Source organism: Sphaeramia orbicularis, chromosome 24 (genome assembly GCF_902148855.1).
Source record: "Sphaeramia orbicularis chromosome 24, fSphaOr1.1, whole genome shotgun sequence".
Lineage (NCBI taxonomy): Eukaryota > Metazoa > Chordata > Actinopteri > Kurtiformes > Apogonidae > Sphaeramia > Sphaeramia orbicularis.
Genome location: NC_043979.1, coordinates 44,943,307 through 44,956,921, shown reverse-complemented (window position 1 = coordinate 44,956,921; position 13,615 = coordinate 44,943,307). Strand labels below are relative to the sequence as shown.

General features: G+C 37.7%; 1 pseudogene; it reads right to left on the bottom strand.

Annotated features, from left to right (window-relative positions):
• Nucleotides 1–1,921: 1,921 nt before the first annotated feature.
• On the bottom strand, nt 1,922–4,722 carry LOC115414880 (stonustoxin subunit beta-like; annotated as a pseudogene).
• Between the last annotated feature and the right edge of the window lie 8,893 nt (nt 4,723–13,615).

The following is a 13,615-nucleotide window of genomic DNA, read 5'->3' as shown; positions in this document are numbered from 1 at the left end:
CTGAAAACTACTGTAGTTGAGTAATTTCTCTGCAATTGTAAAGGCACATTTTACTCTTGAACAAAATGTAAACACACAGTGAAACCATCCTGATGTACCTGACACTCCGCACATTTCAAGTTCAGGTTTATTTTGTAAGAACTTTGCATATAGTTGGTGTGTTTCCATATGATGGCTGTGATTCACATGATGAACGTGTGAATTAAAATCTCAAATAATAAAAATTAAAACCTTGACATTTTGCAAAAACATTTATCAAAAATGCAAAACAGCGGATGGATTTTACTGGTAAAGGTTCATGTGATGAAATCACCTCATCATTTAACCACACTGACATCTAGTGGTGAACCGGGGTCCTCTGGTCTGAGGAGACGGTCCTGTGTGGACTGTCACAGACTGTGCAAAATAGTTTTGGGACACATGCGCTCCTTCCACATGAGGAAGAGCACTGAGAGAATTCTCTGTCTCTGGTGTCCTGCACAGTGCCTGGTGTTACTGATCTAAAGTGTTGTCTGTTTTAAACAGTGGAGGTCTTCAAATAGTTACACACCAGTGTCACTGGTATTTTACTGCAGACGCTGCACCGATCTGCTTGTCAGCCTCACATTCCATCCTTCCTTCAATCGTGAACAAGACCCCGAGATACTTAAACTCTTCCACTTGGGGCAAGGACTCCCCCCCGACCCGGAGAGGGCAGGCCATGTTTTTCCGGTCGACAACCATGGCCTCGGATTTGGAGGTGCTGATCCTCATCCCACTCCCTTCACACTCGGCTGCAAACCACAGTGTATGCTGAAGGTCCAGGTTCAATGAAGCCAACAGGACAATATCATCTGCAAAAAGCATATATATATATATATATGTATATATATATATATATATATACTGCCACTGTAGTGGATCCCTTACCCACCACAACCTTGTGTTAGTAGTTTTTGTTATTTCATGAGTTTTTGTTTCTTAAGTTACAATTAATAATTACAGCACATGGTTTAGTTTAAGTATTTTATCTAAACATGCTAATTCGGGTGCACATGTATTAGTTATGTTTGAATTACGTACTTACGTTTGTTCTTGAGTTCCCAGCCAAAAGACCAGACTAATGGGCTTCCATTTAAGAAGTGGGAAGGAACTACTACCACAAGACTGGGAGGGGGGCAACAACATTGTTTGTTTCTCTGTGTTAACTTAGTTGCTTAAATTCTTGGTTTAAATCCCATTTGTTTCACACAGTTGGTATTTTGTGTCTACTTATGATTATTTGCTTTTCATGTTATTTGACTAAGTGAATGGTTTGGTTGAATTTCTTAGTATACTGCCTCCCCCTTGTGTTTGATTTGGGTTAGTCCCCTTCTATTTAAGCCCACGTTGGCTTTTTGTCTGGTTTGGTCAGTTTATGTTCTGTTGCAGTTTGGTTTAGTTGACCTCAGTGTGGCCCATCTTTGTTCATTTTGTTAACTGACATTTTTTGGAGCTTGTGTTAACATTTTTCTAACTTTATTAAATTATAATTTTTCTTAATTTTACCACCTTTGTCCTGGTCCTTATGTTTGGTCCTCTACATACACACATACATATTTCCTTGCCTTTTTACATTATGGTTATCTATGATTTTTTTTTTTTTTTTTTATCTGTATTTATCTGTTTATCACTACAGATGCACTAATAAAATACCAGTGACACTGGTGCATAATTATTTGAAGAACTCCACTATTTAAAACAGACAATGCTTTCGATCAGTAACACCAGGCATTGGGTGGGACACCACAGACATACACTGCAACACTGTCAATGCTTCAGGTTGTAGAAAACACCCAGCGTTCAGGTCACAAAGACTTACGCCGCTCGAGACTGATAATGCTGAGAACACCAACACAGTGAGTTCCTGTGGTGGAAAAGGGGCCACAGAGACTGTCCAGACCTACAGCTGACATAGGGACACTGATCCAGACCCCAGGCCGAAGCCGGCGTAAAGAGGTCCGGTGAATGTGGTGCTGAAGGTGTGGAGGTGGGTCAGTTTGTCGGAGGAGACTCTGTAGAAGGACAGAGATCCAGCAGGATAGTCCACATACACGGCTACCCTAAAAGAGGAGGACGTGGACTGACGGAGGACTGTGGACATGTTATTGTGCCAGACGGTGTAGCCAGCCTCAGAGCACAGCAGACTCCAGGACTGATCATTCCCTCCGAACCAGCAGTCTTCGCTCATCCTTTTCCTCTGTATCCCTCTGTAAGTCACCGCTATGTCAACCCGTCCTCTCCAGTCCACCTCCCAGTAACAGCGCCCAGTCAGACCAGTTGTACACAGCAGCTGATTGCACCAGTCGAAACCGGTCTGGATGGTCTGGGTACGGCTGCTGCTGCTTCACACATATCACCCTCCTGTTGTTTTCAGACAGTCGGAGGTTTCTGTTCGCTGTGTTGCGTCCAGCGTGAGTTGGCAAAAATCTGATGGAGAGAAAAGGTAATCATCTCACAGGTTTAGTGAGTGTTAAGTGACTATTTTTGGTCATTTCTGAAAGCATTACAAAAACAGCGACAACAGTTACAGTGAGGACAGTGAGTCAACACTCTCAGGTCCAATGTGGTCTCCAGGGTCTGTAAGGTCCACCTCTGCATGAACAGTGAGTGGACCTGCTTTGTTCAGTACCATGAAGTAATGGTACTAATGTAAGGAATGATGTTCAAAGGGGTCATGTGGATGTGGACAGGGGTCTGGACCAGCACTTACATTGGTCTAACGTTCTAACATACATGTTCCTTTGACCTTACATGTGTTTTTCTTGTATTTTTCATATTTATTTCATGGATTTGTTTTATTACTGTGCCCCCCAAAAGGAAGGCAAGGGGTATTGTTTTTGGTTCGGTTTGTTTGTTAACACTCTAGGAGAAAAACTATTAAAAAAAATAGGTCAAAGTTTTTTTTTTGTTTTTTTTTTTAAATTAAAAAAAAAAAAAAAATCCCATTTACTTATAATTGGCGAAATTACAAATGTCTGTAGCAGCAAAACTATTGGTTGAATTCATACCAAATTTGGCTTATATATTGCCAGTGACACAGAATAGACCACGTTATATTTTGAGAAAAATAGATCAAAGTATGAATTTTCAATGAATTTTTAAAACCTTTTTGTCGCCATTTACTTATAATAGGCAAAATTTCAAATGTCTGTAGCAGCAAAACTATTGGTTTCATTCAGACCATATTTGATTTATATATTGCCAGTGACCCAGAATAGATGTCATTACATTTTGGGAAAAAATAGGTCAAAGTTTCAATTTTTAATGAATTAAAAAAAAAAAAAAAATTCTCCATTTACTTCTAATGGGCGGAATTTCAAATGTCAGTAGTATTAAAACTTCTGGTTGAATTCATACCAAATTTGGCCTATAGATTGTCAGTGACTCAGAATAGACCTCTTTATATTTTGGGAACAGTAGGTCAAAGTTTGAATTTTTAATGAATTTTTAAATTCCCCCCCCCCCCATTTATAATGGGCGAAATTTCAAATGTCTGTAGCAGCAAAACTATTGGCTGAATTCAGACCAAATTTGGTTTATAGATTGCCAGTGACCAAGAATAGATGTGATTACATTTTGGGAAAAGTAGGTCACAGTTCCAATTTCTTAGGAATTTTTAAATTCTTTTTTCTTCTCCCATTTGCTTATAATGGGCAAAATTTCACGTTTATAAAAAAAACAAACAAAAAAAAAAAAAAAATCAGTTTTGTTTCAATTTACTTCAGACTTGGCACATATAATAGAGGCAGTTGATATGCTGACATCGGCACACGCATAGACATGATGACATCAGCTGGATCGATACCAAAATAAACTCCATTATGTACGAGGGGTGGGGTTTGTTGTGCCTGGAACCACTTGCTTTTTTGTTCTTTTTATTTGCCACTTATGGGTAAGGAACCAAATATGGTAACTTCATTGACCTTGATTTTCTACATAACAATAAAACCCTTGGAAAAATTCACAATAATTTCCTCCAGTAACACACTAAGATTGAAATGTTGAATTTCAGAGTGTTTTCTATGAGTGTTCTATAAAGACACTGGTTTTAAGGTTGAACGGCCAATCAGACTGAACACATTTGACTTTTTTCATCTCTTTATTGTATTATTGTTTATGCTTTGGCAAGATAATACCAGTGTGGTTAATGTTAACAAACAAGACGTTAAAACGAAGCTGTAATTCAAGGTTATATTGCTTAAGAATGTTAATATTGAACCCATAAAGACCCAAACATCCACCATCGACCAAAACCATCTACTGATCTAAACTGTTTAATCCAATACAGTGTTGTTGTAATGTTCTGATGTTCTTAAATGCATGTTCCTTTCAACTTATATGTATTTTTCTTGTATTTTTTTTTTTATACTTAATTCTTGGATTTTTTTTGTTTGTTTGTTTGTTTTTTGCCACTCACAGGTAAGGAACCAAATACGGTAACTTCAATGACCTTGATTTTCTACATAATAATAAAAAAATTGGAAAAATTTGCTCTAAAGTATGAAGTCTTGTTATGTCCTCTAATAACAACACTAGGGTTGGAATTTTGAATTTCAGAGTATTCTACGATTCCCCTATAAAGGGTTAATAGGTTTATTCTTAGAGCAACAGAATTAAAGTCAGTCAATTTTAAACTCAATTAAAGCCACACTTACATTTCTTCAGACCGGGTTTTAACCTGTGTGGTCCATCATGATCCATGCTGGAGGAAGAAGCAAAGTTAGAGTGATTTTCTTCCCAACATGAGTCCAAACATGAAGACAAGTTGTATTAAAATGAATGAAAAGTTAAAAGAGAAGCACAAACAGAAGTGTATGTTTGTATATAATCCCACAGACTGAGGTCCTCAAACAAGACTGACATTAAAATATTAACCACAATGTGTTGTTATATTTCTGTGTAATATGCAGTTTTCAGAATAAACTGTAAAAATAAAAAATCCTACAGTACGAGTCTTTATCCCAGACTCTGCTTGGTCCACACTGTAGTTTGCTTTATTTTAGCGTCCACTATTATCCCTCATCCGCACTACCCTACGTTGTTGATTTTACTGACTTTCTACATACGTTTTAACAATCTGTTCTAATAGTTCAACTAAATACAGTGGTACCTTGACTTACGAGTGTAATTCCGTCTGTGACTGAGCTCGTAACTCAATTTGCTCGTATATCAAATCCATTTTCCCCATTGAAATTAACTGAAATGGCATTAACCCTTTCATGTATGAATTATGAGAGCCTTAATCAAGATTTTTTTTTTCTGAGTGTTTCTATTCCTCTAGGCTTTAAAAAAACAATGTAATTGGAAATTTTTTTCTGAATCTATTTTTCATGGAGTTGCAAAAATGTTCACTCACCTGGACACCATGGGTTTAACTTTAGAAGCAAAGAAACGTATTTACTGATACACTGTGTGAAAACTATGAAATAAAAATGCAGCTAATATGATGTTCGCTCACATTTTAACATACTCTAATATTAGTCATTACTCACTTCATGGAGATAATATGCAAAAAAAACCAACTTTTGTTACAAAAAAACAACAAAAAAACAAACAAACACCCTATTAATTACAATTTAATAATAACAAGCAATTGATTTACACTCAAGCATGGTATGAATTTCAGTGTATGGAATGATGTATGAGCATTCACTGTGTTGGCTGATATGGAACGAAAACAACAAAACTCATGAATATACAAGAGAACAGCTGTAGAATAACTGTCCACTATAGTAACCACTATGCATGAAAGGGTTCATCTGTTCCAGCCCCATAAGTCGAAATACATGGAAATAATGTCTAGCGTATCCCAAACTTATTTTAAACCTGTGAGTAACATGCTTTGAACCTACTGTATGTGTAACTTATATTGAACTTATCAGTGCATACTTGCGTTTGTGGACGTATGTAAGGTGTTCTAGATGACCTCTTTTCACCTCTTCCAGACAAAGCATTTCAGCACCTCCCCTCTGGACAGCGACTGGACCTTGTTGTGCATCAGGAGATAATGGCCCAATCCCAGTTCACAATTTGGCCCCTCCCCCTTACCCCTCCCCCTAAATTTTGCACGTTCACATGAAGGAGTATGGGTGTCCCGATTCTCAATGAGTCGGAGGGACGGGCTAAGGGGGAGGGCCGTTTGATCTTTCCAGGATTTCCAACATTTTTCTTTTATTGGCTATGACAACTAGCGGTGGCTAATCTGAAGCTGCTCGTAACTTGGATTTGGCTCGCACTCAAAGCAAAACTGACGGGTCCCAGTGTATTTATCAGTGACAGTAAACCTGTCTTTTGGACTTTACAGAGTGAGAGCACCCATTGCTGTTTTGGTTCAGTGAAGTGATAGTGACCAGATTCTTTATGGCAGGTTATTCACACATGAATTCATCTCCAGACTGTGAGTTTTGTCCTTACTTGAGCGTGTCCAGTTTCCAGTGTGGATCCTCCAGTAAAACAGACAGAATCTCTACTCCTGATTCTCCTGGATAGTTGTAGCTCAGGTCCTAGCTTCTTGAAGATGGGAAGGATTGGACCTTAGAGCGGAGGACAGAGAAGCACAGCCTTCCACTGTGACCTGACAGCCTGACAGTCTGTAAAGGACATAGTGTTAATGCTGCACTGTCTTGTTTTAATAAAACCTCCACTTTGTTGTCAGAACTAATCATTTTCACTGACTTAAACTGCAGCTTTTAAGTGGATGAAAAACAAAAACACATGAGACAATATCAGTTTTTACAGATGTGTTGCTACCAGGTTATTATCGTTAACGAAAACTAATGAAATGACGAAAACTAGAATTGAAAAAACCTTTTCGTTAACTGAAATAAATAAAACTATAATTAAAGAAAAAATGATAAGTCACTGAAACTGTATTGTGTGTTTACAAAACTAACTAAAATGTATAAAAATTATGGATAAATTCCCTTCGTTTTCATCTTTGGCAACGTCAGATTGATGTGAAATCCATTAATTCACTTGAGCCATTTTAGCTGGTGGCACCATTATTCCCTGATACTGGCATAAGAAGAAGTTATTAAATTTTGGTGGTGATCGGGGGGGGGGGGGGGGGGGGGGGGGGGACGCATCTGTCTTGGAAGAGGTCTGCATTTATGCGGTTATGTAGGGAAAATAAATAATTTTTTTTTTTAGATTAGTGACAAATAATCTCAAATTCCAATGAAGCCATGCTTAAGCAGAGGGTAAGTGCTTTCTTTCAGAAATTTCCATTGGTTTAGCTCATTTGATTAATGAGTAATTTAAAAAAAAAACATGTTTTTTGTGAAAAGTGAAATTCTCTACATAACCGGCACCGTCTGATTGACTGAGCAATTCACACCAATTTTTCAGACAAAATGATTTTTACAATGATAAAAGGGTGTGTAAAAGGTCATAAAATGATACTGAAAACAGAAATATATGATTGAGATTTCAAATTATAGCAGTGATAGTTATGTTATTATTCATTCTTAGAGAACTTTCCGAGGGACTGAATTTAGTTTGTATAAAAAGTTATGTAATTTTCTTGAAAATCCCTTTTTTGGCAAAAATTTTAATGGATTTAGAAACTTGAGATGTTATACTATTGAACTACAAAAAGTTTGAATCATTATCTCAATTCTAATTTTTTGATTCCAAAGTCAACAGGCGCGTGACTTGACCCATTTGTGATGTTTTTCATTTGCATAATTACAAGAACGTCTACAATGGTCGCTGTCAAATGCTGACCTAGCCAGTGAAGGCATCGTTCATTTGCTGTTTCAAAATCAGGATGGAACCTCCATGAAACCCTGCTGCAGATTTAACATGATGCTAAGTTCACTATAAGATGAATGTGAATATTCTTTTATGCCTTTTATTTGTTTTTATGTCTGTGTACACCACTTTGGCCAACTGTGTCATTTTTTAAAGTGCCATATAAATAAAGTTTGAGCTGAATGATAGAATGCATGAATCATTCCTGACCTGAGAGTTTCCAGTTCACAGTGTGGACTCTGGAGTCCAGAACACAGGATCTTCACTCCTGAATCCTGAAGGTCGTTGCTACTCAGGTCTAGTTCTTTAAGACTAGAGGACTGGCAGCTGAGAACTGAGGACAGGGCTTCACAACTCCTCTGTGACAGGTTACATCCACTCAGCCTGAAGAAGGAAAAGTCATAAAAACAAACTACATTCAGAGGGTAAAGACCCAAACATCCACAGATGACCACAAGCATCTACTGGTCCTGAATGTTGAATACCTGTTGATACCACTAATTTCTAGCATACAATGTCAATAACTGGTGTAAAATACAGTTTGTCATCTTTTCATGGTCATCAATATGACCCCATTTGGACGTCTGAGGCTCCGTAGTTATCTATATGATCATCTACATCAGGGTGTCAAACTCATTTAGTTCAGGGGCCATATTCAGCTAAATTTGATCTGAAATGGGCCAAACCAGAAAATAATAGCATAAAAACCTATAAATAATGACAAGTCCAAATTTTTGTCTTTGCTTTAGTGTAAAAAAGAAAAACCTTTAAATTATGAAAAATACTTACTTTATAAACTACCCCCCTCCCCAAAAAAAAAAAAAAAAAAAACCTGAAAAAAAACTGAAATTTAAATTAAAAAACATAAGAAAATTAGTGCAATTTTAACAATATTATTCTTCAACTTATCATTTCTACATGTGCATTATGGGATCAGATCTACAAAGACACTAAACACTGAGGAACAGGCAGAAAATTGTTAAAATTGTGCTGAATTTTCTTTAGATATTTCAGGTTGTTCATATTTGTTCAGGTTATTCACATTTTAGTGTTCAGGATATTTTTGGAAATGTAAATATTTTTGCACTTAAACAAAGAAAAAAATTTAAGTGTAAATTCTAGATTTTTTTTTTTTTGCTTAATTCAAGATTTTTTTTTCTTAACTGAAGATTTTTTTTTTTTTTGGCTTAATTCAAGATTTTTTTTTTATGCAATTGAAGTTTTTTTGTCTAAATTCAAGATTTTTTTGTACTTAATTGAAGATTTTTTTGGCTTAATTCAAGATATTTTTTTTTACTTAATTGAAGATTTTTTTTTTTTTTTGCTTAATTCAATATTTTTTTTTACTCAATTAAAGATTTTTTTTGGCTTAATTCAAGATTTCTTTTTCCTTAATTGAAGATTTTTTTTTGTCTTAATTCAAGATTTGTTTTTACTTAATTGAAGATTTTTTTTTAATTAATTGAAGATTTTTTGCTAAATTTGAGATTTTTTTTTTGGCTTAATTGAAGATTCTTTCCTTAAATCAAGCTAAATTTTTTTTTGCTTAATTCAATTCAGACTGTGAAATTTTGCACTTGGCAAAAACATCCCAGGGCCCAAACTGGACCCTTTGGCGGACCACATTTGGCCCCCGGGCCGCATGTTTGACACCCCTGATGTGCATGATCAGTTAATTAAATGTAGGAAAAATACCTGATTTTCACTGGGGGAAAAAAGCAAAATATAGCTGATAATATTACAATAAATGCTGATAATCTCTTAAGAAAGGTTAAATCACAGAAAATTCATTTGGGAATTGACGCAAAAGTAGCACTGGGTGTTTATGGGTAAAAAGTAGGGATGTCCGATAATATCGGTCCACCGATATTATCGGCCTGATATTGGCATAGAAATGTAATATTGGGGAATATCGTTATCTTTTTTTTTTCCTATCATTAAAATCAATAAAATAATGCCTTGATTTCGCCGGCATTTACCGACGCGTAAATGAAGCATTGTTTGTAGCTGAAAGAAATGTGCAGTTTTCAAAAATTGTACAGTAGAGTTGCCACACTGTAATAGACTCATGGAGGGAGGGAGAGAAAATAAATAAATATGGCATTTTTCCACAACTTAAGTTGAAGTATGTATTCTTTGCACAGACAGTGTTTACATTTTAAAAGCCTTGTTGCATTTGAGAATGCATCCAATGGGACATCACAGTAAAATTAGGCATGATGTGTTAATTCCATGAGAGGAGATATGTGATGTCACCTAAAATTAGTTTAACCCTTTCATGCATGAACTATGACAACCTTCGTCAAGATTTTTTTCTTGAGTGTTTTTATTCCTCCCTAGGCATGAAAAAAACAATGTGATTGAGGGTTTTTTTTTCTTTTCATGGAGTTATATAATTTCCATGCATTTAATTTTTGAAGTAAAGATACATGTTTAAAACCCAATATCAGAAACTGAGATGAAAATAATGAAATAAAAACATTTTTAATGCAGCTAATCTGATGTCTTCTCACATTTTAACATATTCTAATGCTAGTTATTACTCACTTCATGGAGATAATAGCAAAAAAAACCAAAAACTTTTCGTCTACAAATAAAACTGATTTACCACTCAAACATGTTAGTGCAGATCAGGTTTATATCAAGAACAGCAAAGTTACAGTAATGGTCTGAATGTCAGTGTTTGGGATGAGGCATAAGCGCCGCTGTGTTGGCTGATATGGACTAAAACAACTAAACCCATGAATATACAAGAGAACAGCTGGAGAAGAACTGTCCACTGGAGTGACCGCTGTGCATGAAAGGGTTAATATCCCACATAAATCGGCAGAGGTATCGGTAGATATCGGAAACGGAAATTAAGCGTTGGACAATATCGGCATATCGGTTTTTTGGTAAAAGAAGCCAGTATCGGACATCCCTAGTAAAAAGTGATGATCAAAAAATAAAATGGGTCCACCTACAGAGCTTTGTTGGAGGCTTTGACCACTGGAAGGAGCCTCAGAAGAGCATCCTCCGAAGCAAGAGTACTTCTTCAGGTCAAACACATCCAGATCTTTTTGGATGAGAGTAAGATGAAGGCCAGAGCTTGACCACTGAGCAGAAGACAGTTTATCTGCGGAGAGACTTCCTGATCGGAGGTACTGTTGGATCTGACCACCAGGGAATGATCGTTCAGCTCGTTCAGACAGTGGAACAGACTGATGCTTTTCTCTGGAGACACATGCTCCTTGATCTTCTTCTTGATGTACTTTAAGGTTTCCTGACTGGTTTACCGACCTGTTTCCTGTTTGCATCAGCAGACCGTGGAGGAGATTCTGATTGGTCGGCAGGGAAACACCCAGAAGGAAGCGGAGGAACAGGTCCAGGTGTCCATTTGGACTTTGTAAGGCCTTGTCCACAGCGGTGTGGTGGAGGTGGGAGAGTTTGCGTCGTAATAGCTTAACCACCGTGGTTCCTTCTGACAGAAGATTGACTCCAGGGTTGATGAAGGTCTGATGGACATGAAGAGCAGCCAAAAACTCCTGACACTCAGATGGAGCGAAGCAGAACACCTTGTCCTGGTACAGTCCGCTCTCCTTATCGAAAGACCTCCGTGAACACTCCTGAGTACACTGACGCTGATGTGACGTCGATGCCAACCTCTGTCAGGTCTGACTCATAGAAGATCAGGTTTCCTTTCTGCAGCTGCTCAAAAGGCAGTTTTCCCAGAGACTCGATCATCTTCCTGGTTTTCTGGACTCCACAGTGGATCTGTGTCGGATTTTCCATCGTACTTCAGGTTTTTACTTTGGTCTGAAACACCAGGAAGTGGATGTACATCTCAGTCAGGTCTTGGGCAGCTCCCTTCCTCTGTGGTCTTCAACACATCCTCCAGAACTGTAGCGTGATCCAGCAGAAGGACCGGGATGTGACACATGATTGGAGGCTTCGTGACGTCTTATGTGGGAGTATGATTGCGTTGGCTTGCTTCTCATTCTGGATCTCTTCATGAAGTACTCCTCTTCTGTGGATCAGTGAACCCTCGGACTTCTGTTACCATGCCAACACACTCAGACAGGGATCTGATTGGCTGCTGCAGGTCGTGTGGTTATCCAGAGCGAGCAGAGGGAAGCAGGTTCCCCCTGATGAGGTTTCATGAGCAGAACATCACTGAGGTGGACTCTGTAACATCAGTCAGGATGTCATGCTGTCAAGCCCACAGGAAGTCGACACTCATCCAGACCGTCTAATATGAACACCACCTGGAGGTCTTCAAAGATCCAGAGTCCTGCTTCTTTGGTTTCAGGGAAGAAGTGGTGAACCAGTTCCACCAAGCTGAACTTCTTCTGTTTCAGCACATTCAGCTCTCTGAAGGTGAACGGAAACGTGAAGTGGATGTCCTGGTTGGCTTTGTCTTCAGCCCAGTCCAGACTGAACTTCTGTGTTCTGTTTTCCCGATGCCAGCCACGCCCTTTGTCAGCACCATTCTGATTGGTTTATCTGTGTCAGGTGGGGTTTTAAAGATGTCTTCACATGTGATGGTTGTTTCCGGTCTGTGTGGGTTCCTGGATGCTGTTTCGATCTGTGTACCTCATGTTCGTGGGGGTTGACCTCTGTAGCCCCTCCCTCTGTGATGTAGAGCTCTGTGTAGATCTGGTTCAGAGGGGTTGGGGTTCCTTCTTTAGCCATGCCCTTCGAACACGTACTGAAACTTCTGCTTCAGCTTAGACTTGAGCTGACGTTGACACTGGGGTACACTGGTCCTCTACAACAAAACAAAACAAAAAAACAAATAATGTAAAAAGCCAAATCCACCGAATAAAATCCATCTTTATTTCTGTGCACAGCTAAAAACAGTCAGATTTGATCATTTGTGTTCTTTGTTTTATCCATAAAGACCCAAACATCCACCACTGACCAAAAGCATCTACTGATCTGAACTGCTGATTCACTAATTCTATCATCCATGTAAATAATTGGTGTAAAATACAGTTTGTCATCTTTTCATGGTCATCAGATATGTGCCATTGGACGTTCAGGAAGGCTCCATAGGTTACCGTGGAAACACCACCATCTTCTACAACATTCATTCACCAGTAAAACCCATGGATTGGATCAATGACAGTGGATTGACGACACACTGGTGTTATGTTCAGCTAATGATATAGTTTGCTGAAAATGTCACTTTTCCGTCATTTTTTTCTATTTTGATGCAATAACCTCTGCTTACTCTGAGCTTTCATGAACATCTACATCAGGCTGTCAAACTCATTTTAATTCAGTTCCACATTCAGCTCAATTTGATCTGCAGTAGGCCGGACCAGTGAATATAACATAATAATATATAAATAATGTCAACTCCAAACTTTTCTCTATGTTTTAGAGTGAAAAAAAGTTAATTTACAGTATGAAAAGGTTTACATCGACAAACTATCCTTTCAAAAGATGTGAATAACATGAACAAACTGAAAAAAATAAGTGTAACTTTAACAATATTCTGCCTCAGTTTTATCATTACACATGTACATTAGAACTTACAGATCACAGTGGATCTACAAAACACTTCAAACATTTTGTAACAGGCAGAATATTGTTAAAGTTGTGCTTGCTGTCTCTTAGACGATTCAAGTTGTACTCCGCATTTTTTGCAAAGTATACTTTGGTTTTAGTGTAAATACAGGAAAATATTTATATTTACAAAGAGAAACTTTTGGAGTTGTCATTATTTATATGTTATTATGATAGTATTTTACTGGTCTGACCCACTTGAGATTGAATTGGTCCTGAATGTGGAACCTGAACTAAAGGGATTGGTATAATATCTTAGTGTAATTTTTGCATTTCACAAATTCATCCCAAG